This window comes from Cynara cardunculus, assembly GCF_001531365.2.
Source record: "Cynara cardunculus var. scolymus isolate 2C chromosome LG 9, CcrdV1, whole genome shotgun sequence".
Taxonomy (NCBI): domain Eukaryota; kingdom Viridiplantae; phylum Streptophyta; class Magnoliopsida; order Asterales; family Asteraceae; genus Cynara; species Cynara cardunculus.
Genome location: NC_037536.1, coordinates 10,242,405 through 10,269,635, shown reverse-complemented (window position 1 = coordinate 10,269,635; position 27,231 = coordinate 10,242,405). Strand labels below are relative to the sequence as shown.

Below are 27,231 nucleotides of genomic sequence, written 5' to 3'. Positions count from 1 at the left end.
AATGACGTAAAACCATAACTTAATTCTTATAATAAATTATTTGGGTCCTAAAAATGATTTTAGAACAACTTAAACTTCAAGAGGAACAGCCGGATACACCACAACAATTAGCTTAGTGYAGTTTCGACTGGTGCACTCACAGCTTATGTCCTCATTGTTCTTAGCACAAATCTCTTACTTAGAGGCCAAAACAGATGATATTATCTAAACAAAATTTGTAGTATGGGATCTTAAAATTCTGCGTGAGTTAGAATCACCTCATTTGGACAATCCATTGATCTTATATGAATTTTACAAAAACAACAATGATTGATCCCGAGTACAGTATGGTTAGTCCCAAAAACACAWYATTTTGAGTCACTTATAGMCACAACTRGGTTTTAGACCTTTCATAACAGTTGTAGTATACACTAAGGTATTTYTATCTGCMAAATATGAGCYTTTTCTGACTTACGGTTTGTGATCTGTGTGATACTAAAGTACTAGACCTGCACCACTTTTTAAGTCCGATTTCCACATTTTTCTCAACTCATTTTTATGATCCATACTTTATGATTTGATATACTTAAATGTCTAAAATATACTTTAACATACTAAACATTAAACTAGAGTTCAATGGTCATTATMCTAAGCTTAATCATGCAATTTTGCGCTCTTGGACATTTAATCGAACACTTGGTGTGCAGTTAAACATATACACACAACCTAACGATATTRGATCCAAAATTTTACCCTTTTATTTCCTCCTTCAKTTTTAGCTAACCCAAGCATTCTAAAACATATATGATTGCACAATTTTGTAATACCAATTCATCACATAAACATAAACTCAATTGGACATCAATCTCAAAAATCCTAGCATAAACACAAATTGGAAGGAATTTATACCTTAGGAAGGATTTAGGGAGTTGATTTCGAATTTATAATCGTTACTTCGGTTCCTTTAATAATATGAGAAGAAAATTTAAAGAAAGAAGAGTTCTAGAGAGAGAGAGAGAGAGAGAGAGAGATGGTGAGGTGATGTAGAACAAAAAGGATGATGGAATTGTAATTCTAATATAAATTATATGGTTTTTTTATAATTATAAATAGATTATTCATTTAGCGGTTTTAATTCTTCAACAATTACTTATCATCATCTAAGTATGGTACAATTYGGGTATGATAAAGTACAAACTTTTTAAAATGGTGTCTTATAAATCAAATCATAATATCTTCTTCATCTTYAAAATGATGAACAAAATCAAAATAAAATAAAACCCTAATTATCTTGTTCTTGTTTGTCTCTATCATTTCTTTTTCTTCGATCATTACCATCATGAGTTGAAACCAAGGTTCTAAATGATGTGAGATGTGGCGTGGCGATGAGGTTTCGATGTTTTTCAAAAAGTAACTTATGGTGGTAAATTTATATAACATATATATATATATATATATATATATATATATATAGGGGCTCATTCAAGGGAAAACTGATTAGTTTGTGGTAACTGTGAAATCCAATCTCAACTACAAATCAATAGATAAACTAGGAAATTCATAACTTTGTTAATTTTGAATTAAAATTTTAATACAGAGAAATTTAGGTATTTTCTCTCCTCTCTACTCTCTTTTCTCTCCGTCCCCCGGCCACCATCCTCCTGTGATACCACTGTGATACCTAAAAATATTGAATCTGTTAAACAAAAGACACAATGTGATACCCAAGCACATATAAGATGCATTGTGATATCACTGTGTTACATCTCTAATCGACCGCACAAACGACCTCAGTGTGATACCCAAGGACATATAAGATGCATTGTGATACCACTGTGGTATCACCCGAGGAAGGTGGCCGGAGGCCAGAGGACGGTGGCCGGAGGCCAGAGGACGGAGAGAGAAGAGATAAGAGTTTTAAAATACCTAAAATATCCTTGCATTAAAATTTTAATTCAAAATTACCAAAATTATAAATTTCCTAATTTATTCATTGATTTGTGGTTGAGATTGGACCTCACGATTAACACAAACTAATTAGTTCTCATTTGATTAGTCCCCCTATATATGTATGTATATGGAGAAAGAAAACGTGTCAAGTTCATACGAAAACAATAACCAAATAACAAATAAGGAAATGGTTGAAACACATGTGATTTACACTAAAATCACGTGTGATTCACGTGAATTTGGCCGCAACCTGAGGTTACGGACCATGTCTTCCACACGACTTTATGTTGTCCATCATTGTAAAATCACTTGTGATTTTGCACATGAATTGGTCATTTTTGTGTTATTATTTTAGTTATTGTTCTCATTTGAACCTCCTTTTATATATAGGCCCCTTCTTTTGTCAACCAAAGAAATAGTACAAATTTTGTTTACGGGACATTTTCGTCTTTTTCATATATTGGTACCACATTCCTTAAATATCTCATTCACTTAATTATCACATTTCTTAATCATCTCATTCACTTAATTGTTTCACATATGAAATTTCTGATTTCACCTATGAACTTGTTTAAAACTTCCTAAATTATCTCATTTATTTTTTGGTTTCACTTATGAACTTGTTTAAAACTTAGATTATCTTCCTAAAATAAAAAAAAATTATTCCAAAAATGTCATTCAATTAATATCATTTAATTTGTTCCTTCTTTTATCATATTTTAACCTCTCACTAAACCACAACCGTTGAAAAATGAAAGGCTCAGATTAGGTTAACAAAGTTAATACTATTTATTTGGTTAACAAATGATTGTGCCCCTATATATACATGGTTTTTATTATTACTCAATGAGTCAATAATATTAAACATTTTAAATTGGGTTTCTATTAAAAACTGTAAAGTAAGACACTAAAAAGGAAAAAAAACAAATATTACATTACAAAAACCGCATATTTGGCCATGACATGCCACGAGATTAACATCACGTCAAACACAAACCTTGAGCCTCGACGTGTCACATCGACAACCACAACAAACAATCTTTTAAAACACTGATTGAAATCCAAAATCATTAAATTTAAGAACAGAATCCGAAACTAAACCCTAGAATTACAAACTCAAGTTATATTACAAGAAAAATGAACTCCAGAAAAGGTGTGGTTTTGTACTTAAAAGCTTCTCTAAAGCTTTTAGAGAAACTTTTCAATTTCGTTAAAGAGATTCTCCATATAATGGTAGGTAAAGGTTTTAGAGAGGGATTTTAAAGGGTGCGTTTTTGTTAGCCTTTAGAGACGCTTTTTTTTGTTGGGTCGATCGTAGTTAAAATATCGTATTAGTGATTACGATCCCAAAGTGATAACAATAAATCACAGTGCAAACTGACCCAATACAACAAAGGATTAACGAGATCTGAATATTATATATTATGGTCTAACAATTCATACTGATCCACGAATGTAAAATTAATAGTTATATCAAGTTGAAAAGCAAGTAACCATGCATGTTGATATACCTATACATGAATAATATATATAGGTTGGGCAGCAACCTATTTCTTGGTGATGCAAGTTGATTCCTCCCAAAAGAAAACATGTGGTTCTTGTTAGTTGTCAATCCCATACATCACCATGCAAGTTGGCAACATGGAAAGACCAAACATGTGGTTAATATTAATTTTAACCTCGTGCATTAACCACTTATACTTTGAGTTCGGTGAGTTGTACAACATCTAAAAGACTTACCAAAATTAAGTTTTTTCTAACACTCCACCATGATGTGTAAATCACCCGAAAAAACCAAAACGCGAACCAATCCAACGAGCACGAACAATAGCTAATAGAGATTGACACGAGGTGACAAAATGCATTTTGACCGTGACGAGCTTAGGCTTGGTCATAACCCGTCAAAGCCAAAAGCAAAAACCTGCAAGTGTGCAATCTCAATAAAATGGAACGAGTTAAGCAACCCAAAATATGTACCAAGTAATAACTCCACAAAGATGTCGCTATGTCATCTGTAGTAATATTCTCATCTCTCTCACAAGATGTCGAATGGAACTAACACAATCTAAGTTGGATCAAATTTGAGAAATACTTGAATTTTGCTGGTGGTGACGATTTTGTGAACATGTCTGTAGAATTATCATCATTTCTTCAAGTACACCATTTTTGCATCATGCAAAGCTACCAAAAATGCATCTCGTACATTAATGTGCTTTGTACGAGAGCTGAACGCCAAATTTGTAGCCAAGTGAATCGCACTCTGGCTATCATAATTAATCTGAATAGTAGATTGCTTTAAGCTCAAACCAACCAAGAGTTTATGTAAATGAATCGCTTCTTTAGCAAACTCAACCGCCACAATAAGTTCAGCTTTGGTAGTCGATAATGCGACAACATAATGTAACCGAGATCTCCAATTGAAAGTTGTTCCACTTAATGTAAAAACATAACCAGAAGTGGATTTCCAACTGACACAATCACATGCGTAATTCGTAGTAACCAACAATGTCACAATTGTTTTGCATACCATAAATGAGACTGTCAGTTTCTGTGCTTTTCAAATAACGAAATATAGTTTTAAGTGCTGTCCAATGTGACTTACCCGGATCCGATAGTAACCGACTAATCACTCCAACATAATGTACAAGATTGGGCCAAGTACATACCGTAGCATACATGAGACTCCCGACTGCACTGGCATAGAGAACTTTTTCCATCTCAGCTCTTCCAGCATCGTCTACCGGACAATCGTCTTTTGTAATCTTGATGTGTCTTGGAAGTGGCGTTGACGCCGGCTTTGCTCCATCAAGATTAAACTGCTTCAAAATCTTTTGAATGTAGCCCTGTTGTGTCAATGAACATAAATTAGTCTTACGGGTCTCACGAAAAACCTTTTATATATATATATATATATATATATATATATATATAATAGGAATTAAATCAAATAAGAACAACAAAAAGGTTATAAATTACATAAAAACTAATTTAAAAACAATTTTTTTACATGATTTTTTTAATCAAATGCTAGGATTTGGAATATTGTTTCACATATATTTGTTTCATAATATGATAATTTCACATGTATTTGTTTCACCATATGAATATTTTTTATGTGTATTTTTCCTTTCATTAAGTGAATAAAAAAAAGTTTTACATGCAATTTCTTTCATAAAGTGAACACAAACATACTTAAACAATATGTTAAATCCTAGTTTTTAATCAACAATAATGTAAAAAGATACTTTTACATTGGTTCTCATAGATTTTTAACCATTTTATAGTTTTCATTTAATTATCGCCCCATATATATATATATATATATATATATATGTGTATATGGGCCTAATCAAATGAAAACTAATTAGTTTGTGTTAACCGTGAGGTCCAATCTCAACCATAAATCAATAGATAAATTAGAAAATTTATAGTTTTGGTAATTTTGAATTAAAATTTTAATGCAAGGACATTTTAGATATTTTTTCTCATTTCTCCTCTCTCCCTCTTCTCTATCCGTCCCCTGACCTCCGTCATCCAGCCACCGTCCTCCGGTGATACCATAGTGGTATCACAATACATCTTATATGTGCTTGGGTATCACATTGAGGTTGTTTTTGTAGTCGATCTGAGATGTAACACAGTGGTACATAATGCATCTTATATGTGCTTGGGTATCACATGTGTCTTTTGTTTAACAGAGTGAATATTTTTAGGTATCACAGTAGTATCACCGAAGGACGATGGCCGGAGGCCGAGGATGGTGGTCGGAGCTAAAGAATGGAGGACAGGGGACGGAGAGAGAAGAGAGGAGAGATGAGAGAATATACATAAAATGTCATTGCATTAAAATTTTAATTCAAAATTAACAAAGTTATAATTTTCCTTATTTATCTATTTATTTGTGGTTGAGATTGGATCTCACTGTTACCACAAACTAGTCAGTTCTTCCTTGAATGGGTCCCTATATAGGGGCCTAATCAAATGAGAACTGATTAGTTTGTGGTAACTGTAAGGTCCAATCTCAACCACAAATCAACGGATAAATTAGGAAATTAATAATTATGGTAGTTTAAGTTAAAATTATAATTAGAGGGCATATTATGTATTTTTTAAAACTCCTCTCTCCTCTCTTATCTCTCCGACCTCCAATCTCCGGCCTCCGGTGAAATCGGTATCATAGTATATCACAATGGGTATCACATTGTGTATTACAATGGGTATCACATTGTGTATTACAATGGGTATCACATTGTGTATCTTTGTTTTTAAGGTTTGAGTTGGTATCATAGTTGGTATCACAATATATCACAATGGGTATCACATTGTGTANTTTTTAAGGTTTGAGTTGGTATCATAGTTGGTATCACAATATATCACAATGGGTATCACATTGTGTATCTTTGTGATTACTTGATACCTGCTGGATTAATGTTCACCGGAGGCCGGACATTGGAGGTCGAAGAGATGAGAGAGGAGAGAGAAGAGAGGAGTTTTTTAAAAATATATAATATGCCCTCTAATTATAATTTTAACTCAAACTACCATAATTATTAATTTCCTAATTTATCCATTGATTTGTGATTGAGATTGGATCTCATAGTTACCACAAACTAATCAGTTCTCCCTTGAATGGGCCCCTATATATATAGGGATATATATATATATATATATAATTGTGATTTCATGATAAGTATATTTTTGATATGGGTATTGAACCCGTCTCCACCCTTTGTCAACTCAGGGATTCCCTGTCTAATCGGGTTCGAGTATCGAGTTCCCCGTAGGACATCGTTACCTTGTTCCTTGGTAGGGAATTGGAGATGAGGATGATGATGAAATCTTATTCCTCGATGGGGATGAGGATGGGGTTAGGGTCCTCTTTACTCCTGACCTCGATGCCATTTATACTCATAAGACCCTTGATATGTTCAATATTTTATTTAATTGCAAATGATCCTCAAAAACCTTGATTAAGATTTGAGTCTTCACTTTGTTCGTGGGCTCTCATAAGACCCTTGATATGTTTAATTTCTTGATTCAGATGTGAATAATCCTCAAAGGACTTGATTGAGATTTGGGTTTTCTCCTTGTTTATGGGTTCTCATACGCCCTTTGATATGTTCAATCCCGTGATTAGACGTGAATGATCCTCAAAAGATTTTATTTATGTATGGTTTTATGAGCCTACTTGTGTAACGCCCCGAACTCCAAAATTTACCTCAAACGATAAATCAACAAAAGAATGAAATCCATTAAGGATCCTCACACAAATTATCCATGATCTCTACAAAAATTTACAGCGAAAATAAAACAGATCTAGTTGAGGTTAATATTCTCACCACGATCTAAACAACCCGAGCTTCCAACGAATGTATAAATTATACCCACTACTAGTAGGCCAGTAACTAAACCACTTCCATCTCAAGGTTAACAGTTTACCCTTTTTCCCATGCTAGCAATCTCAACAAGATACACACCTGAAAATGTTTTAGTTTTGAAATAAGGGTTGGATCGAAAGGTCTAGTGAATTATCGTAGACCACCAAATCAAATACAGATACACGTTTAACATCATTTCATAAAACATATGTTAAAAACGAATGCAGACTCGAAGACCACATTTCCACTCCATTAACTATACACATCGATAACATTGTACTATTCACAGATACATGTGATTTCACACACCAGATACACACCTGCCATTCCCTTGTGCAATGTGAAACATAATCAAATTCATTAGAGGGGTACACACCTTTATGGAACCGTTGAGCAAGTCATCGACCCACAGACATTCCAAAATCACACCAAAACTTTTCATGCACCAAAAGTATCAATATAACATATTATGCGTGCATACTCAACATTTCACACTTCACAAACTACAAGAAGTAATAATAGATATTGCGTGCTTGTAAATTAATTGATAAACAATTCTTAAACCACATTATGTCAAAGTATATATTTCATTTCGGAAAATAGTATAATAGAACTCACCTTTCGCCCAAAGCCTACAAGTTTTAAAGCCAATAATCCCACAACCAAACACTAGGTTTCACCGGATTAGAAAAAGTGTTAAACCTCTTCAATTAACCCACTAATCCCATTTTAAAAACCTTGTAAGAACCACTCTTAAAACAACGACCAAAACTGAACCTACCATGAGAATCAAGAATTTCGAGAACATACAAACAGAGGCTTGTGTGACCCATCACGTGACCCATCACGTGACCCATGTCGCGGCTGAGATTGCGACACTCATTGTTTCTTCTACACAGTCGGAAAAATTCCCTTTTCAACCCAAAGATCCATATCTAACATTCCAAATCGACTCTATGAAATGCTCAACATAAAATCAACTTATGTGAACCTTCCCGAAGGTTCTAAAACACAAATAAACATATAATCATGATCAAATTTCATTATTCTCAATCCAAAACTCAAAACCACTCTTCCAACATGAAACCCCCAAATTCCAAGATGATTAGCAAAAACTCCCAAAGATTTGACAAAGCATAAATGAATCTAAGTTTCAACCGTTAATAAATTCAAGTCCAAATAAGATCTTCCCCATGAATTCATCCTTTTCACAACCAAGAACCTCTTAAATCAAAATTCCCAAAAACATAAATAAACCCTAGAAAGAATGGAGATTTTTCTCAATAACTAAGGAAAATAGCTCATACCTTTAAAGAGAAATCCATTAAATCTTCCTTTCTTTCTTCAAAAATCAAAAGCTTCATCAGAATCCATGGAATTCGTCGGAATCTAGTGGAATTGGAATGGTCAATTCCATTGACCGAATTCCATTCCAATGTTTGGTTACCCATGGAATGGAATTGTATTCCAAAGATTCCATCACTTGAGGATTTCACTATTCCTTCCTAAAACTGATGGAATTGAAATCCATTCAATCTGAAAATGTGTAAATGACAAAAATTACCCTCATGATTAGTGCTTGCTTCCGATTTCTGCTTGCTTGCTTCCGATTTATGCTTGCTTGCTTTCGATTTCTGCTTATCAAACACCAAAATCAAACCAATTACTGCGTGCTTCCAATTTCTGCTTATGATGCTCTCGATCGATTACTACTTGCTTCAAATTTCCTCATTAAATGTTCAAACAAACCTAATATAGGTTCACTGTCGCCAACACCCTCTAAACCCCTTCCCTCTTTGAAGCTTCGACCTTGAAACTCCATAAATCTAAAACTAGATCTGAGAACAAGGAAAACCTAAAACGAAAAATGGGTTCTACGGCGGTTGTGGCGGCAGCTAAAGGTAGAAGAAAAGGCGAAAGGGCGATGACCATGGAGGAGGGAGAGGGTGGTTGTGTTCCCATGGTGAGTTTTTCCAACCTATACTCGAGGAAAACTGTGGAGCACGGTCATGGTAGGGGAGGCTAGTGATGAGAGGATAGAAGGGTGAATGGTAGGGGAGGCCGGAGATGAGAACATAGAAGGGCGGGGTGTGAGTGGGGGTCGCCTAGAATGAGAGAGATTAAACATTTTAATTAATTTCTGAAATTTAATTAAAAATTTATTGCTTCCAGTTAAATGTTAATTTTATTGTTATTTGTAATTAAAAAAATTAATTTTTTTAAAAAAATATCAACGAAAGGGTATTTTTGTCTTTTTTCATCATTCCATTCCAATTCTGCTGCAAACCAAACAGAAAGATTACAATTCATTAGACATATTAAATTCCATTCCTGCCAACCAAACTTGGTCAAACCTGATAACATTTCATTCCAATTTCTTCCAGATTCCAATTCCTTTGACAGATTCCATTCCTTCAGAAATCATTCTGCGAACCAAACGTCTTAGGTAGAAAGAAATGAGATGGGAGGAGAAGTGTTTAGGATGAAATGTAAAAGGATGAAATTGTAAGGGAGGATTCCAAAAGTTAGAACCAAAAGTGCCTACTTATAGAGTTATTGGGGGAACCACATAATGAGGACAAATCCATATGGGTTTTATCCATTGGTCCATATTTCCCTATATTGCACAGCAAAAATAGTTGGTAGACTTTTTGAAAACTCCATATCTTTACTTGTCATCATCCCAAAGCCAAAAAGTACCATCCTTCCATGCTATAACATCCAAATTCTTCATCTTCAAAATAACCTACAAATCACAGGACTAGCCATAATCTAACATCAAAAGGCAAGTGAACTGGTCATTAGTTATATTAATCTCCATCTAAGTGAAATGTAAAATTTACATAAAAATGACTCAATCTAAAGACTTTTGATAAAATAATGGAAAATAAGCTAAAAATGGTGTAACGCATCAATTAAGTTGCCGCTTATCAACACACAAGAAATAATTCAACATTTCAATTTTAAATCATTTAATCTACTACTAAGCATCCACAACCAACCGAATTTGGCAATTCACCAATGTCCAAATGGAACAAAAGCAACTTCTCTGTAACTATAACACAACCAAATAAGAACATGAGTCCTTTGTTTAAGAAGTCACCAATTACCACCCAAGTCTTCTATTCCCAAGATAAGAATAACATAACATCGTTTAAAAATCCTTACACCTAATTCAATCATACCTACCATTTTTTAATACCTCCCAAGAGACATACAAACTACGTTTCACCCCAAAACTTAAATCAGTGTCACTCATCAACCTTGGATACTCACTAAGAACACTCCAACTAAAACTCATATCACATCACACTTTATAAAAAAACAATCTAATGCCATCACTTAACATAAACACAAAACTCGCTGTCAATTTTCTTAACCACACAACTACCACACGACAACATCGTACCACAACAATCATCAAGATCCCTTTAGATATTCAATAGACACTACCCTGTCCACACCAACCATAGCACCAATATAACATACATAAAGTCATATCACGACTTTATTTTTCTTGAATTTAGGTGAAGCACAAAATCAAAAACACCAAATTCACTTAGACAATTCCCACAAGGGAAGTTCCTCAACGTCAACCTCACACCACATTATTGACAACAATCACTGTCATTTCCCGTCATCTTAAGTCTAGGCTATCTGCAACCTATTTCAGTTAAACTGAGGCTCTGATACCATTTGTAATGCTCCGAACTCCAAAATTTACCTTAAATAATAAATCACCAAAAAGTGAGCCATTAATGATTCCTTACACAAATTACCTAAGATCTTTACAAAATTTTACAGCATAAATTAAAAAAACAATCTAGCTGAAGCTAAGATTCTCACCATGATCTAAACAACCTGAGATTCTAATGAAGGCATAAATTATACGCACTACTCGTAGGCCGATAACTGAACCACTTCCATCTCAAGGTTAACAGGTTACCCTTTTCCCATGCTAGTAATCTCAACAAGATACACACCTAAAAAAGTTTTAGTTTTGAAAACGAGGGTTAGAACAAAAGGTCTAGTAAATTTTTTATAAACCACCAAATCAAATACAAACGTACATTTAACATCATTTCATAAAACACATGTTAAAAATGAATGCAGACTTGAATACTACATTCCTACTTGATTAACTATACATAGTGGTCACCTTGTTCCAATCATGCACACCTGTGACTTCATACACTGGCTACACATATGCCACTCCCTTGTGCAATGTGAAACGTATTCAAATGCATTAAAGGGAGCACACCTTTATGAGACTGCTGTGCAAGTCATCGACCCACAAACATTCCAAAATCACATCAAAGTTTTTCATGCACCAAAATTGTCGATGTAAAATATTAAGCATGCATACTCAGTATTTCACACTTCACAAACAACAAGCAGTAATAATAGATATTACATCCTTGTAAATTAATTGATAAACAATTTGTTAAGCCACATTTTGTCAAAACATTTCTCTCATTTCAGAAAATAGCACAATAGAACTCAAATGCGATCCAAAGCATTAATACACGCTCTAAAGCCAATAATCCCACAACCTAACACATGGATTCACCGGATTAAAAAGGTGTTAAACCTCCTCAATTAACCCAATAATCCCATTTTTAAAACCTTTTAAGGAACACTCTTAACAATGCCCTAAACTAGACCCACGATGAGAATTAAAGAATTTCTAAAACACACAAACAGCTAAACAAGGGCTTGCGCGACCCAAGTCGTGGTTGCAACACCCACTGTTTCATTAACATAGTCCAAAAAATTCCCTTTTCAGTCGAAAGATCCACATCCAACATTCCAAATCAATTCTATGAATTGCCCAACACAAATCCCCAAATTCCAAGATGATTAGCAAAACCCCAAAGATTTGACAAAGCCGAAACCTTTATAAGCTTCAAACCATTTATAAATTCAAATCCAAATTAGGTTTTCTTCTTGAAATTCATCCTTTCCACAACCAAGAGCCTCTTAAATCAAAATTCCCAAAAAATTAAAAGAAAACCTAAAAAAAATGGAGACTTTTCTCAATAATGAAGGGAAATAACTCATACATTTGAAGAGAAATCCATCAAATCTTTATTTCTTTCTTCAAAATTCTAAAGTTTTCTTTCCAAGATTTTTTTTTCAAAGGAGCTTTTCTCTCTCTCACACATATGATGCAATTGGTTGAGATGGAGAAGGGGGAGGAATGAGATGAAACTCCACCCTTTTACCTTTTGGACAAAAATTTACAACTTAGCTCCTCCAAGAAACATAGCTAAAACCAAACCATCCCTACACTTTCATTCTATTACGAAACTTGGATTTGGGTTATTACAACTCATATATTACCTTTTTTCAATATCTTTAACCCTTTGGAACCTTGATATGAAACAACAAAAAATAATTATATTCTAAAAGAATTAGCGATCTACAACAAGATACCAAGTATACATGTCATTTTATATATGCATTTTCATTATTTCCTTAAAAGTTTTTTTATCATTCATAATTTCTAGAGTAAATTATAAATTTGGCCATTGGTTTCATGGTTTATTTGGCTCTCATCCCTCTACTTTATTTATTGAAAATTTTCTTCTAATGAATACTGATGCATTTTCTTATGAATTTCGCCTTTCCCATAGACATCGTTGCCATTAAAGCCCATCACGTACCCCGCATTCGAGAGCACTTTTGTTATTTTGCAAATATCAAATTATTTGGCAGACCCATCTTCATACTTTCCGCTAATCCGCAGTCACTATTTTATACTCTCAAAGCTACTACTCCTTCTTTATCGACAGTGGAGGATTCTGCATTTTTCTCCACCACAAAACCCACTTTCCCACCACAAATCTCTATTTCACGTCTTCCCTCCCACAAAACCCACTTTCCGCCCCCACTTCGAACCTTCACCCATGTCTTGCTCCTTTTTTTTATTAACCCGAATATCCAACCCGTTATGCGAGCCGACTAATCCGGAGCGACCAACTGCTTTGCAGATAGCCCGAAGTCACCGCATTTGAACATGTCTTGCTCCTTTTGCAGATGTGTCATGGAAAATCCTCATGTAATCAAAACTAGAAGACAGACAAACACACCATCGTGGCCATTAATTTGCTTATTGTGGTCACCGCCCAATGATTTGAATATCATAGACAGGGAGAACTACTAGAAGGCAGATGTACATCCTCCAAATCCCAATCCTAATTTCAAACACAGAGGATTGAAAGAAGGAAGTGTTTTTATTAAATGAAAGAGAGAAACGACTAAAATGTCCTTGTATGACGGGCTTGTGATGGACTTTAACGACTTGAACATGAACATGTAAAAGAGGGACACAATCCATCATTCAAGGACAAACTTGTAACAAATAAATGAAAGGACGAGAAGTAGAGAAATCTGGTAAATACATGGACCAAATCTGTAATGCCTTCTAATTTTAATAAGTATAATAGTTAATTTACAAAACCCAATAAATACTCATAAATATCAATTGTGGGGTTCAAGTGACAACCCTAACATTTTTCTTCTCCATCCCCAAAATTTCACTTTAAAGAAAATAATACGGCACTCCCTCCGTCGCTAACAATTCCTTGCCGTCACTACTAGCAGCCGGATTCCTTCATCTTCTTCATCAAGCATCCATGGTAAATCACAATCTAAGATTTTGAATTAAGGTGAAAAATATTTGGAAAAAAAGTTGAAGTAGCATCAATTACAGAAATTATACACTCTAGATCTGTGGAGAAGGATATTTGTGACGGGAAGTGTAATCGTAACCTATAGGATGGATTTGCAGCCGAGCATGGTTGAGTTCATGATTTTAGCAAAGATTTGCTTTTAAGTGACGATTCTGCTTGTTATTAAGGTGATTTAGATCTCCATCTTAATTAATTTCAGTATTTCCTTTTTTAATGCATCGTCTCCAGAATAATCGGCGGTAATCATCTGATTACTTTTTTCATCTAATAAGCATTTTTTTCTGAGTGAAACCATATGAAATGCATAGCATTGTTAAGATGATGTTTTTGTATCTGTAAATGTTAGGTGATAATAACGATTCTTGTGATTTTATATATCGAAACAAGTGACCCTTGTTTGAAAGTACATGTTCTCTCGCACAATATACCTATTCCTTTTTGTGCAAGTCAAAAGAAAAGGAAAATAATTTAACATTCACAAGTATACTGTAATTAAGGTCAGATAGTGGTTTCCAACAGTTTGTGTCCACTTGTAAGTTGTAATTACCAGTGTGCTCTAGTTTATGGATTCCTATTTTAACCCAAATCCCCTTTTTGTCTATTTTCTAGTTTGTAGATACTTTTGTTGGAATTTATAACCCCACATCCGCTTTTGATTTTTACAGTCAAAGTATGTGTATCAATGTATTATATATGCATCACTTGGAAAGACAACTTGGCTTCCTGTGAATTGTAAATTTCGTGGGTCATGAGATTTCCATATTGGTGCAAGTCAACTTTTAGCCCAAAAAAGATGATAAAAAAATGACAAGAATAAAATAATTTGAAAAAAGATGGAACACCAAATGTATTGTTGAACCCCTAATTGAGGTGAAGGAAAATCAGTGAATGTTCTTCTAATGTAAAAAGAGGAGACAAAATATCTTCAAGTGTTAATACCGGGCAAATATTGGGGATTCAACAAACGTACAAAGGAAGGGGCAAATGGGTATCAAGGAGCACATGGGGGTTTTGGCTTTGGGGCGAGGAACGAGGGAGGCTGTATGCTTCTGGATTTTGCATTAGTTCATTCTGGATTGCAAGTGGGACCGGTCAAAGGGAGGAGGCGAAACACTTTAATAACAAGTAGAATAGTGGAAAAACTTGAAGGGGGCGATTGAGGAGAGTGAAGGAGGCTAGACCGAGGTTCTTGTGGAAAAACTTGAAGGGGCGACAACAAGGGTACTTAAGGAGATGGTCCCCCTTGAGGTAGGGACTCGCGAGAAGGAGGCAAAACAATTGTGGAGTATAGCGACACAAACCAACTGAGCAGTGGCCAAGGAGGAAAGGTGAAGGGTGAAAGAATTGTACCGGGAAGCAAAGCGAATGGTAAAAAAGCATCGGCTGTGGCAAAGTATACGACTTATGAGATGTACAGGAGGTTGGATACCAAAGAAGGGGAGAATGAAATATACAAGTAGACTAAAGCTATGGAACGAAGGGGTTGAGACTTAGGAAGCATAAGGTAATTTAATTATTAAAATGAGTGAGTTTTAGCAAGGGACGGGAAAATCAAGGAGAGATGGGATAGTTATATTCATCCAGCTTTTAACGAGGCAAGGGAGGGAGAGAAGTATGGAAGAAATAGGGGGACAACAACTAATGCATAAGCACAATCACTATTTTTGTTGAAGGATTATCAAGAGGGAGGTGAAGGACGTACCAAGGAAAATGGGGAAGGGCAAGACCATAGGCTCCGACAAGATCCTCATTAAGGCGTGGATGTGCTTAGGGAGGCGGGGTGCGTAGTGGCTTTGGTGAGCTCTTTAATATCAACCTTTAAGACTGCCAAGATATCGAACGAGTTTAGTTGTTGGTGGTATTGTTATATAAGATCAAAGGTGATACATAGAATTATAGGAACTATTGCAGTATAAAGCTACTGAGCCACACCATAGGGTGCGATGCAAAAGAGAGGTCGTAATTGAGGCAATCCAGCTCCTTATGCGCATCTTGTAGAAGCATAGAGAACGTAGTAAGAATATGCATATGACGTTCATAGACCTGGAGAGGGCATATGATAGCTTGCCCTAGGACGTGATTTGGAGGAGCCTGGAGGAGAGAGGGGGTACCATGTAGGCATGTCAGGGATATGTACATGAGCAAACAATGCCTTGTGTCAGGATCTAGTAGGTGACACGATGTATTTCCCGATGGAGATATGGTTACACTAGGGATCGACAATAACCTTATTTCTCTTTGTCATGATTTTCGATAAGATTTTGATGGTGAACCCAAGGGTGTGTCCCATGGTGTATGTTATTTGCTGATGGCATTGTTCTGGTAGGGGAAACAAAGAGAGAGGTGAGTGCTATGTTGGAACATTGTTCTGGTAGGAATTTTAGGTGGTGTTTGTTTTTTTAAGAGGTGCTGAAGTCTGAATTCACTTCTGAATTTTAAGAGGTGGTGCTGAAGTCTGAAATCTGAATCAGTCAGACTGTTTGTTTTTACGTCTGAAATCTGAAATCTGAATCAATTCATTTCAATTAAATTTAACTGAAATATCCAATCATTTAAACCATTTGTAAACTACCATATACTTTTAACACATGAATATGAATTGATTCACAGTGAATAAGCTTTGAAATGAACCCTAATTATGCAAATCTTTAATTAGGGTTTATAAAGATCAAGAACAGATAAGTTGATTCACATTGCAGTTTTTCACTTTCGACATCAACATCCTTCTCCTCTTCCTCCTCCTCTTTACCCTTACTCTCATCGAACTTCCATCGGAGCAATGGAGTCTCCGGTCGTGAACCCCTCTTTCCCCCTGCTGGAACTCCGTCCCTCCGCAACCGCACCCCACCGCCGGAGTTCCGGGATTTCCGACTTACTTGCTTCCTCAAAATGGGTTTTTGCAAAAGATCCGAATCTGGGGTAAAATTTAGAACCTTCGAAGATATAATAGCCGGTAGATCCGTTTTCCCGGTGATCTTCATCTTCTCCGACTAGATTCAGTCATCAGTTTAGCTGTTAAACCCATTACTACTTGAGAAGAAGTTGAAAACGAACCGGCGACCATGAAAATGGAGCTCAGAAACACAGAGAAAGCAAGATTAAAATTCAGATGATTTCAGACTTCCATTTTTCACTTAAAATTCAGATGATTTTAAGAGGTTTTAAGCTCTTAATTTGAAAAAAAAAAAACAGTCTGAAATGGTAAATGTCTGACCGAATCAGACTTCAGATGTAATTAAGAGGCTTTTTTTGAAAAACAAACAGCCCCGTAATATCGAAAGCATAAAAATTGTCATAAGGGAACAAAGGAAACCCCAAAAGGACAATTCAACAACTAGTATCTATGATGCAGGATGATGGTACTCGTCGCATAATGGCATGATGGTTAAAATGGAGGGTTGCCACGAGAATGTTGTGTGACAAGGTCTTGTTAAAGCTTGAGGCTAAGTTCTATAGGATAGCCATTATACCAACTATGTTGTATGCCGCTAAGTATTGGGTGATAAAGAAGGCACATGAGATGGAGGTGACAAAAATGAGGATGCCCGATGCTCAGATGGACTGTGGCCGGACCATGCTAGATAGGATACTGGGGTCTTTCATCAAAGTTGGTAATAGCACCTATCACAAATAAAATGAGAGAGGGAAGATTGTGGTGGTTTGGGTGTGTTCATAGGAGATAGATGTCTATGAGATAGATGTCTATGAGATAGATGTCGGCGCTGGTGAGGAGAGTGGAGGGTGTCAAGGTCGAGGGTGTGAGGAGAAAAGGTAGACCGACGAGGATGTGAGACGAACAACTATGATACGACATGGCGGCTTTAGACATTTTGGAAGGCATGATTTCACATAGGACTTTGTGGAATGGAGGACTTGGGTAGCATACTGTGTGAAGACTTGTGGATAATGGGGGCACAAGGAGGGGTGGGGGAGGATTAGAGAGTCGGTAGCAAGAGCCTGTGATGGACAACTAGATATTAGAGCCATCAGTGGGGAGGGTTTTGAGAGTCGACCCCTACTTTGTATTTAGACAGTTTAGTTGTTTCATACCTTCTCGTATTCCTTTAATGTCCTTGCGTGCTTTATTATTCTTTTCTTCAACTCTTCTAAACTTCATTTCTTTTATTTTTCTCTTCTTTTTGTCAAACTTTGGGGACCAATTGTTTTCCACAAAATCTTTTTCTCAAAACCTTTTCACAAGTTGGGAGTCTTCATAAAAACAACTTCTCTACTCATCAGGGTAGAGGTAAGGTCTACGTACATTCGACCCTCCCGGGACCCTACTTGTGTGGATTCACTAGGTTTGTTTGGTTTGGTTTGGGCTTTCTAGTGCAACCAAGTCTTGTGCTTAAAACTTTCCCAATTGATGACCTTCAGTTGAATAGCTGGGCCCTCTTTTTGCATGAGTTTCTATTCTGCATGTACAGAATCTTCAAACACTGTAACTGAGCCTCCAAGATGTAAACACACATTTGATGTTTCATACTTTCATTCATGTATCTGGACATCTACTGCATTGCTTCCCAGAAGTATCTTGCTGCAAGGTATCTGCTGACATCATCGCTTGCTTGATGCCAGACCGTGCACAAACTTTTGAGTGCATTTAGGCTTCTTGCTATTAAAGTAGAGCAAAAATCTTCCATCTTTGCTCTATCTTCCTCTCCCAGGACGAAACCTCGTTGTAAGCTTGAAGTGTTAACCAAGTGGCGTGCAAACTGTTTTTAATACTTTTCATGTTATTGTCAATTTACATATTTCTCTTGTGATGACCACAATTTGGTTGCTTGCTTGACTGATACAATCTTCATACCTACTGTTTGTCTCGATGGGCCTAAGGCTTTCATATAAAAAAGGTGTAAATAACATGTGTTTCAGTTTAGCGGTCATGTAAGTATTCATGATAGGTCCTAGTCAAATAAGCTGTTAGAAGCAAATAAAGAAATCTATTTTATTGAACTTTAACCAAGCATTCTCAGACCTTCAGAACACCAAAGAAAACAACAAAGATTCCTAAAAACTAGACCCTATCTTTTCAGCAACTAACCGTTGCATGATTGACTTAATCTTCTTGACTCATTAATCCTCTCCATTGATTGGAACCTTGCCCTCAAGGTTCAAGAGCTTCTCTTGCATCTCTTGGCTCATCTGTGTCATTTTCGCCTTCCATCAATAGTAGCTGCGGCTGATGTCATCCCTGATCGGGCTTAAACTTTTCATCACAACTTAAGGATAATCCTTGTGCCCTTCTCTTCTGCATTTCAGCCTATGTAAATTGTTTCACAGTAGGTGAGGACTATACTGTTAATTGCAGTGCTATAGCGGGAAATAGTGGTGCTATTGCTGTTAGCGGTCCTAGGGGAAATAGCGGTTTGCTCATAGCAGCACTAATCACCGCAATTGGGCCGCAATTTTGATTTGCAATAGCGGTGTGAAAACCACAATTAGGAGTTGGCCGTTCAGTTGGCCTTTCAAAAGGGTTTAGAGAAGTCGGTTAAGGATTACGAGCTAGAGGGCTGATTTTGATTTGCAATGTTGGTGTGTAAACTCGCTATTCCTCTCTCTTCTCTTCTATTCCAGTCTAATATTCTGCATCTTCTCTTCACAGCAACATTGTCTTCCAACATCAATTGCTTGTCATCTCTTCTATTCACTTGTTCTTATGTTCATCTTCAAAATATATATTATGTTATTTATACATTCATATATTTATATACAATTGTAATCATTACATGAACCGCTACTATATCACCGCTTTACCATTGCGATAACTGCTATATCAAATCATGGTCATGACTGCTATTTCAGATTTTGATCGCTGTAACAGCATAGGGTGAGGATTTGATTGTTTCTAGGATCGGAGAATCAACTATCAGTGTGTTGATGCCTAGGAGCGATTTTTGTTGTTGAGTCATTAGATCATCCTCCAATCATGACGTTCAAATGCCATTTGCCATGTTGCCCTTGAGTCCACCCATGTATGTCCCCATCAATGCCCTTCGAGTCCACCCTTTGTATTGATTCTCTAATATCTCGACTACTCCTGGTACTCCCACAAGGAACTGATTTTCTTGATCTCTAATAATGCTTCATCAAAATGGTCAGAGTCTGTTGGACAATATCGTGCCCAAAGTTCTTCTGTGAAGACTTCTCAAGTCACCTCTTTTTGTTCTTCCTTGTAGGCTTGTTTTAATCACTGCCACCATTGGTTTGCCTCACCTTGAAAGTAGAAGGAAGGCAATGACACCTGCAATTCTGGGGTGCACTGGTATTCAGAATATTGATCAACTTGTGTAAACCACTCAGTGGGAATGTGGGATAATGATCAAGGAATTAGGGAATTCTAACTTGGCAATCTTGATGTGATTGTGTGAACAATGGTCTACCTCCCCCAATGTTGTCTCTAGACTCCTCTTTAGTATCATGAGAACACGCCCAGAGTTTTGTCATACTACGATCATCAGGTTGTCCTTTGGGCATCTCTTGTTGTACAAGGAGTGTTTTTGCCATTTTGTTGATAGTAGTTTCCAACTGATTTAGCTTATTAGCTACACAAAATTCTGTTTTACAAAGTTGGTTCCGGAGTCCTCCAAGTCTGGCTTCAAGGTTCTCTCAGTTCTCTCTTTGTTGATAGTCACTACTGCTCCGATACCATTGGTAGGTGCCAGTCAAAGCAGCTATTAGAAGTAATTATATAAATCTATTTGATTGACCTGAAAAGTAGGTTTCTGCAGAATACATTTTCTGTTATTGATATTGTGATTTTATAGTACAAACATGTTCACTAACTTGGGAGTTGGGACACCAAATCACTTTTTCAATATAGAGAATATTTCTTGGGCTGTACACTTCGAAAATATACAGATTTGTACCAAAAACATCAATGATTAAAAACACAAAAAGAACTACTAATATACAAAGTACAACACATTATTTTCCCTTTTTACCGTCACATCTCAAGCTGGTCTGAAAAAATCTTTCATAACCAGCTTGCCTAATAGACGATCAAACTGTTGTGTGTGTAGTCCCTTAGTAAAAATGCCGGCCACAAGTTGACCGAATGCTTGTGTTTAGTGCAGTCATGAAGGACTGGATTGTGCACTAATGAGATTGCGACTTTATCATCACACTACAACGAAGATGAATTAGTTGCTTTTAATTCCTTCAACAGCCTCCTAATCCACATGATCTCACAAATCCCAAGATTTATAGCTGTGGATTTAGCCTCAATGTTGCATGTAGCAACCATGCTAAGGGGCTGTTTACCAACAATAGCTGGTAAGCGCTGTCTGAAATAAGAGGTCTGATTAGAGTAAGGGGCTGTTTACTTACCCCTTATTAGCCTCTTACCCAACAAGAACCAGTTATCCCATTAAGAGGTAGGTTGTTTACTAGGGGCTGTTTCGATAAACACTAATGACCGCTCCTCTTTCCGGAAAACATTCGGTCAGCAATAAACTATACGCTGATCAAGATCAGCGTATCTTCTTGATTTCTTCCGATTTTATCCTCATCGCTCGCTATTTCTATCGTCTTCCTCACATCATCAGATCATCGCTTCCCTCAAGTGTTCTGCCTACGATAATCGACCTCACCTCTGTCGATTTCATCTCCTGTTGCTGTCACAGATTGTATCAATTTCAGGTACGATTTTCTTTATATAGTCAATGATACACATGTAGAAACACATATTTCATTCTATTGGGTCGAATTTCTGTGAAGGTGTTCATAATTCCAGCCGAACAATCTACTGAATTGAATATAGGGTTGCATCTTTATACACATTTGACTTCAACGTATGAAGCAACCCTGCCAACTCCTTATCAGGATGAGCCTGTATTGATTTGACAATACTCGTGCAACTAACAGAACCTGATTCACAAGCACTTATACTAGTGGTAAGATAACATAACCATAAGACCCAAGTTTAATAATTGTCTAGGCTCATTAAATCCAAAAACACCAAACTAAAGCAAAAGCCAATTTGACACAAAGCTTTGTTAACTTCAATAATGGTATACAGATCTATATAGAACATACAAACTTAGTACTCACGTGAAATCATGGTTCATCACAGTTTAAAATGAATGTCCTTGCCAATCAGTGAGCTGCATTTGCCTCAACCTCATCTCTGTATCAAGATTACACTGTATCGAGCTCAAAAACTTGATAATCTTCTCAAAAACCAATATCATGGCTTTCCTACACCACATTAGAAAAGCATTGCTATAGTTTCTAATGTTGGCCATCTATCTTTAATGGGCATTGTAGAAGATCGAGATGGGGATTTGAGAATGGATGAGAACGTTTTCTTTGTATTCAGATGATGATTGATTAGCTTTACAATGGGAGGAAAGGAAATTATAGATACCTATCTATATTCATAAAAGGTCCCTAAGTATAGACAAATGTCCCTAAGTCAAATTTGTTTCTGTGTCTGTTGGTTCTATATTGTTTCATTAGCTTTTCTTCATATTATTCTCTTTTAGGCTTGATTGTGTAGGAATTAATTGGGGGTTCACCAAACCTCTACAGATTTAGTATATATGATGATTTAGAATTCTGCTGGTTTATTAGCTTTTGCACAATATGTTGGCTCAACTTGACAACTCAGGGGCATAAAAGGCCATACTGAATTAAGCCTAGCTGCCCTCAAGGTTATAGAGATCCTGATTTAGATTGGCTAGGACTACTCTTAACAGTTGGTGACTGTTTGGTAACTGTTATGTGAACGTTGGTAAAAATATGCATCTTTACTTGCCAATTGAAGGAACTATCTGAGCACCTGTGCATCGGGATCGGGCTATTCGCTCCAGAAGTGGCCTGTTGATATTTAAAAACAAGAGATATGTCCTTTGCAAGAAGATATTCTTGTGCATAACGTGAAACTGATTTCTCTACCAAAAGGACATTAGGCTGGTGCATCTATCTTTGCCACATCCATCTTTAGATGATCCATTTCCTAGACAGACAATGCCACACACACACACACACACATATATATATATATATATATATATATATATATATATATATAAAAGGTAACGTACAAACACAAGGAGTAGAATAAAAGAAAAACTATAACCTGCTGCAACAGAGTATCAAAACTTGACATGTGGTTAGAAACCTGCTGCAATTGAGTTTCCCTTGTATCCAACAGAAGCCAACTGTACAGGGCCTGAGAATGACACCCGTAGGACCCTAAACCCAAATCATAATATAGCAAACACGAAAAATAGAGAAAAAAGGAAGAAAATAGAGAATCTAACAAAGGGCAACGTTAAAGATGAGCTACAAGGTGTAATTTCTGCTTCTGTTTTGCCAAAAGGCAGTTAAGAAACTTGTTAAGAGTGTATGCCCATCTACTTCATGTTCCAACACATTTTATTGGTATTTTGATTCAATTAGTGCTTTATCCATCCACTAAGAGTTGCTTGCTTGGTTTTTGAGTATCAAATTTGACAAAAGTTACTTATTTACTTTTAAGACTAACTTGGCATACCCTGTTGTACAACCTTTTAACTAATCATGATATGATGGTTACTTATTCACTTGCAAGATCATGCACCTTTTAACTAATCATGATATGATGGTTAATGTTTTAGATATGTCAAATTTTGGCAAATCTTCACAATCAAAAAAGCCTAGAGTTAACTGGAAAAAAGAAAATGTGGTGAAAACATTTATCGAGTCTTGTTTGCATGAGATCTCCGTAAATGGACGAGAAGGGGGTAGCCTTAAGGCAGTTTCGTGGAAGAATGTAGCAGAAGTGCTACAAAAGAATCATAATTTTGTTGTTGAACAATGACAAATGAAAAATCATTATGATTACCTCAAAGGGAAGTATGGAGCATGGGCAAAGTTAAGAAACAAGAAGGGTAATGTTTATGATGCATCAACAAACATGTTTAATCTGTCAGAAGAGGAATGACGGATAGAAATAAAGGTCACATTTTATCTTTTGCTATTAAGATTATTTTCTTCAATTCTTCTTTTACATATACTTATAAATCATCTATAAATAGCAAAACAAATTTGTTGAGAAGTTGCGGACTGCACCTCTTCCCTTTCCTCAACTTTGTATTCAATTGTTTGATGGCGTAGCTTCCACCGGTGTTGGAACTTGGGGACCAACTGCTACTGTTCCAAACCCTTCTAGTGTGACTCCTGAAATTGGTGAAGATTATGACACACAAGACTATTATGATCTAACACGAGAACCACTTCCTTCGGAAGAAGAGATTGTTTTTCGTCCTCAACCTCAAAGGAAAAAGCAAAGAGGAAAACAACGTTCAACAAATAAGGATGATTTAGCAAGGGTTGTGACACATGTTAAACAGATCTTGAACAAACCACCGGGGGAGGATGATATGGATCATTGCATTGATAAGTTGGAAACACTTGGGTGGGAGCAAACTGCGTTGTATGACATAGCACTTTACATATTCAGCCAAAGCACCGACTATAGGAAATTTTGGTTACGCTTGAGCGAGGAGAGGTGTGAGGGGTGGGTTAAATTTACAGGTGGTAAGCTTGGTCTATTTTAGTTTGTTGATGTTTTGTTTTTTTTTGAACAATCTTTTTCAGGATGTTTTTTTCGATGGTATTATGATTGATATAATATGAATAAATGGCTATTTCTATTTGATGGAATGTTTGTTTCAAGTTGATGTTTTTGATTTTTTTTGTATTAGTTGTTTAAACTTGATGTTGTATTTATGATATCTTTGAAGCATAAGGTGATGTTATTTTGTGTTTATATTTGCAAGGTCATAAATGGATGAAAATGAAATTATTATGATTGTGCTTATTATACATTGGTATTTGAGAAGAAGAGCTTCAACACGAATAGAAAGGGTGAGAGATAACACTTCAGTTTTCACTGGACATGTGTATACACAAGAATTATTAAGTGGATCCAATACGCAATGTCATGAATTGATGCGTTTATCTCGTGATGCCTTCATAATGCTATGCGACCAAATTAAACAAAAAAAATGGTTGCAATCAAGTAGGCAAATAAGTGTTGAAGAGAAGACGATATTTTTATCAATTGTTGCTCATAATGAACGCTTTAGAATAGTTAAACGTAGATTTCAACACTCTACACGGACTATTCATAATTGTTTTCATGAAGTATTGAGAGGAATGATGGAATTCGCGAGAGAGGTAGTAGGGCCAACATCGATTGACGGAACACCAAACACATCAGAGAGATTTAGGCACCTCAAAGAAATATTTCCGGTACGATTTATGTTATTGATTTGATAGATTCTAAACGTTTTTGATATTCTTTTACATGTTTCTTATAATTGATGTTTTTTAAATTGGGCTATAGGTGCACTAGATGGAACCCTGATACATGCAGTTGTGCCTAGTGATCAACAAACAAGATATAGAGGAAGAGGAAGAGGAGAATGCTACCAAAACGTTTTAGCCATTTGTGATTTTAATATGATATCCACGTTTGTATGGGCTGGATGGGAAGACATTGCACATGATTCTAGAGTTTTGAGGGAAGTTGCATTTAACCCAACTTCGGGATTTCCGTTTCCTTCATCAAGTATCATTTTTCTAACATTAAAAGGTTATTATTAATCCATATTTTTTAAGTTGTAGGTGTAATTACAGATGAATATTATTTTGTGATGCCGCATATACTTGTTCCCGTGGATTTATGACTCCGTATCGCAATACGAGATATTGGTTAGCAGATTTTCGACATAGACGTGCATTAACAAAAGAAGAAATGTTCAATCATGCTCATGCACCACTTAGAAATGTAATCGAGCGTGCGTATGGCGTCTTAAAAACAAGATTTCCAATCCTAAAGCAAATGGCTCCTTATCCTTTTCCAATACAGAAAGATGTGGTGATTGCGTGTTTTGTGATTCATAACTTTATAAGAAAACACAATATCCAAGACCAAATATTCATTTGCGTTTTCTTATAAAGTTATGAATCGCGAAACACGCAATCACCACATCTTTCTGTATTGGAAAAGGATAAGGAGCCATTTTGCTTTAGGATTGGAAATCTTGCTTTTAAGACGCCATACGCACGCTCGATTACATTTCTAAGTGGTGCATGAGCATGATTGAACATTTCTTCTTTTGTTGATGCACGTCTACATCGGAAATCTGCTAGCCAATACCTCGTATTGCGATACAGAGTCATAAATCCACGGGTACAAGTACATGCGGCATCACAAAGATAATATTCATCTGTAATTACACCTACAACTTAAAAAATATGGATTAATAATAACCTTTTAATGTTAAGAAAATGATACTTACTTGATGAAGGAAACGGAAATCCCGAAGTTGGGTTAAATGCAGCTTCCCTCAAAACTCTAGAATCATGTGCAATGCCTTCCCATACAAACATGAATATCATATTAAAATCACAAATGACTAAAACATTTTGGTAGCATTCCCCTCTTCCTCTATATCTTGTTTGTTGATCACTAGGCACAACTGCATGTATCAGGGTTCCATCTAGTGCACCTATAGCCCCCTTTAAAAAACATCAACTATAAGAAACATGCAAAAAAATATCAAAAACGTTTAGAAATTATCAATAACATAAATCATACCGAAAATATTTCTTTGAGGTGCCTAAATCTATCTGATGTGTTTGGTGTTCCGTCAATCGATGTTGGCCCTACTACCTCTCTTGTGAATTTCATCATTCCTCTCAATACTTCATGAAAACAATTATGAATAGTCTGTGTAGAGTGTTGAATTCTACGTTTAACCATTCTAAAGCGTTCGTTGTGAGCAACAATTGTCAAAAACATCTCCATCTTCTCTTCAACACTTATTTGCCTACTTGATTGCAACCAATTTTTTTGTTTAAAATGGTCGCATAACATTATAAAGGCATCACGAGATAAACACATCAATTCATGACATTGCGTATTGGATCCACTTGATAATTCTTGTGTATACGCATGTTCAGTGAGAACTGAAGTGTTATCTCTCACCCTTTCTATTCGTGTTGAAGCTCTTCTTCTCAAATACCAATGTATAATACCACAATCATAATAATTTCATTTTCATCCATGTATGACCTTGCAAATATAAAACACAAAATAACATCACCTTATGCTTCAAATATATCATAAATATAACATCAAGTTTAAACAACTAATACAAAAAATGAAAAACATCAACTTGAAACAAACATTACTTCAAATTGAAATAGCCATTTATTCATATTATATCAATCAT

At 36.0% G+C, this 27,231-nt stretch overlaps 1 protein-coding gene across 4 annotated transcripts in view; it reads left to right on the top strand.

Annotated features, from left to right (window-relative positions):
• The first annotated feature begins 13,805 nt into the window (after window positions 1-13,805).
• The window catches only part of LOC112517910 (AT-rich interactive domain-containing protein 1-like), a 25,367-nt gene continuing 11,941 nt past the window's right edge, over window positions 13,806-27,231 (top strand). For 2 of the 4 annotated variants that reach the window (XR_003069769.1, XM_025125321.1), the window contains exon 1: window positions 13,806-14,169. The gene's annotated coding sequence lies outside the window, so the exon portion shown is untranslated. The remainder of the gene's footprint in view (window positions 14,170-27,231) is intronic. The other 2 variants (XM_025125323.1, XM_025125322.1) reach the window with 2 other exon arrangements.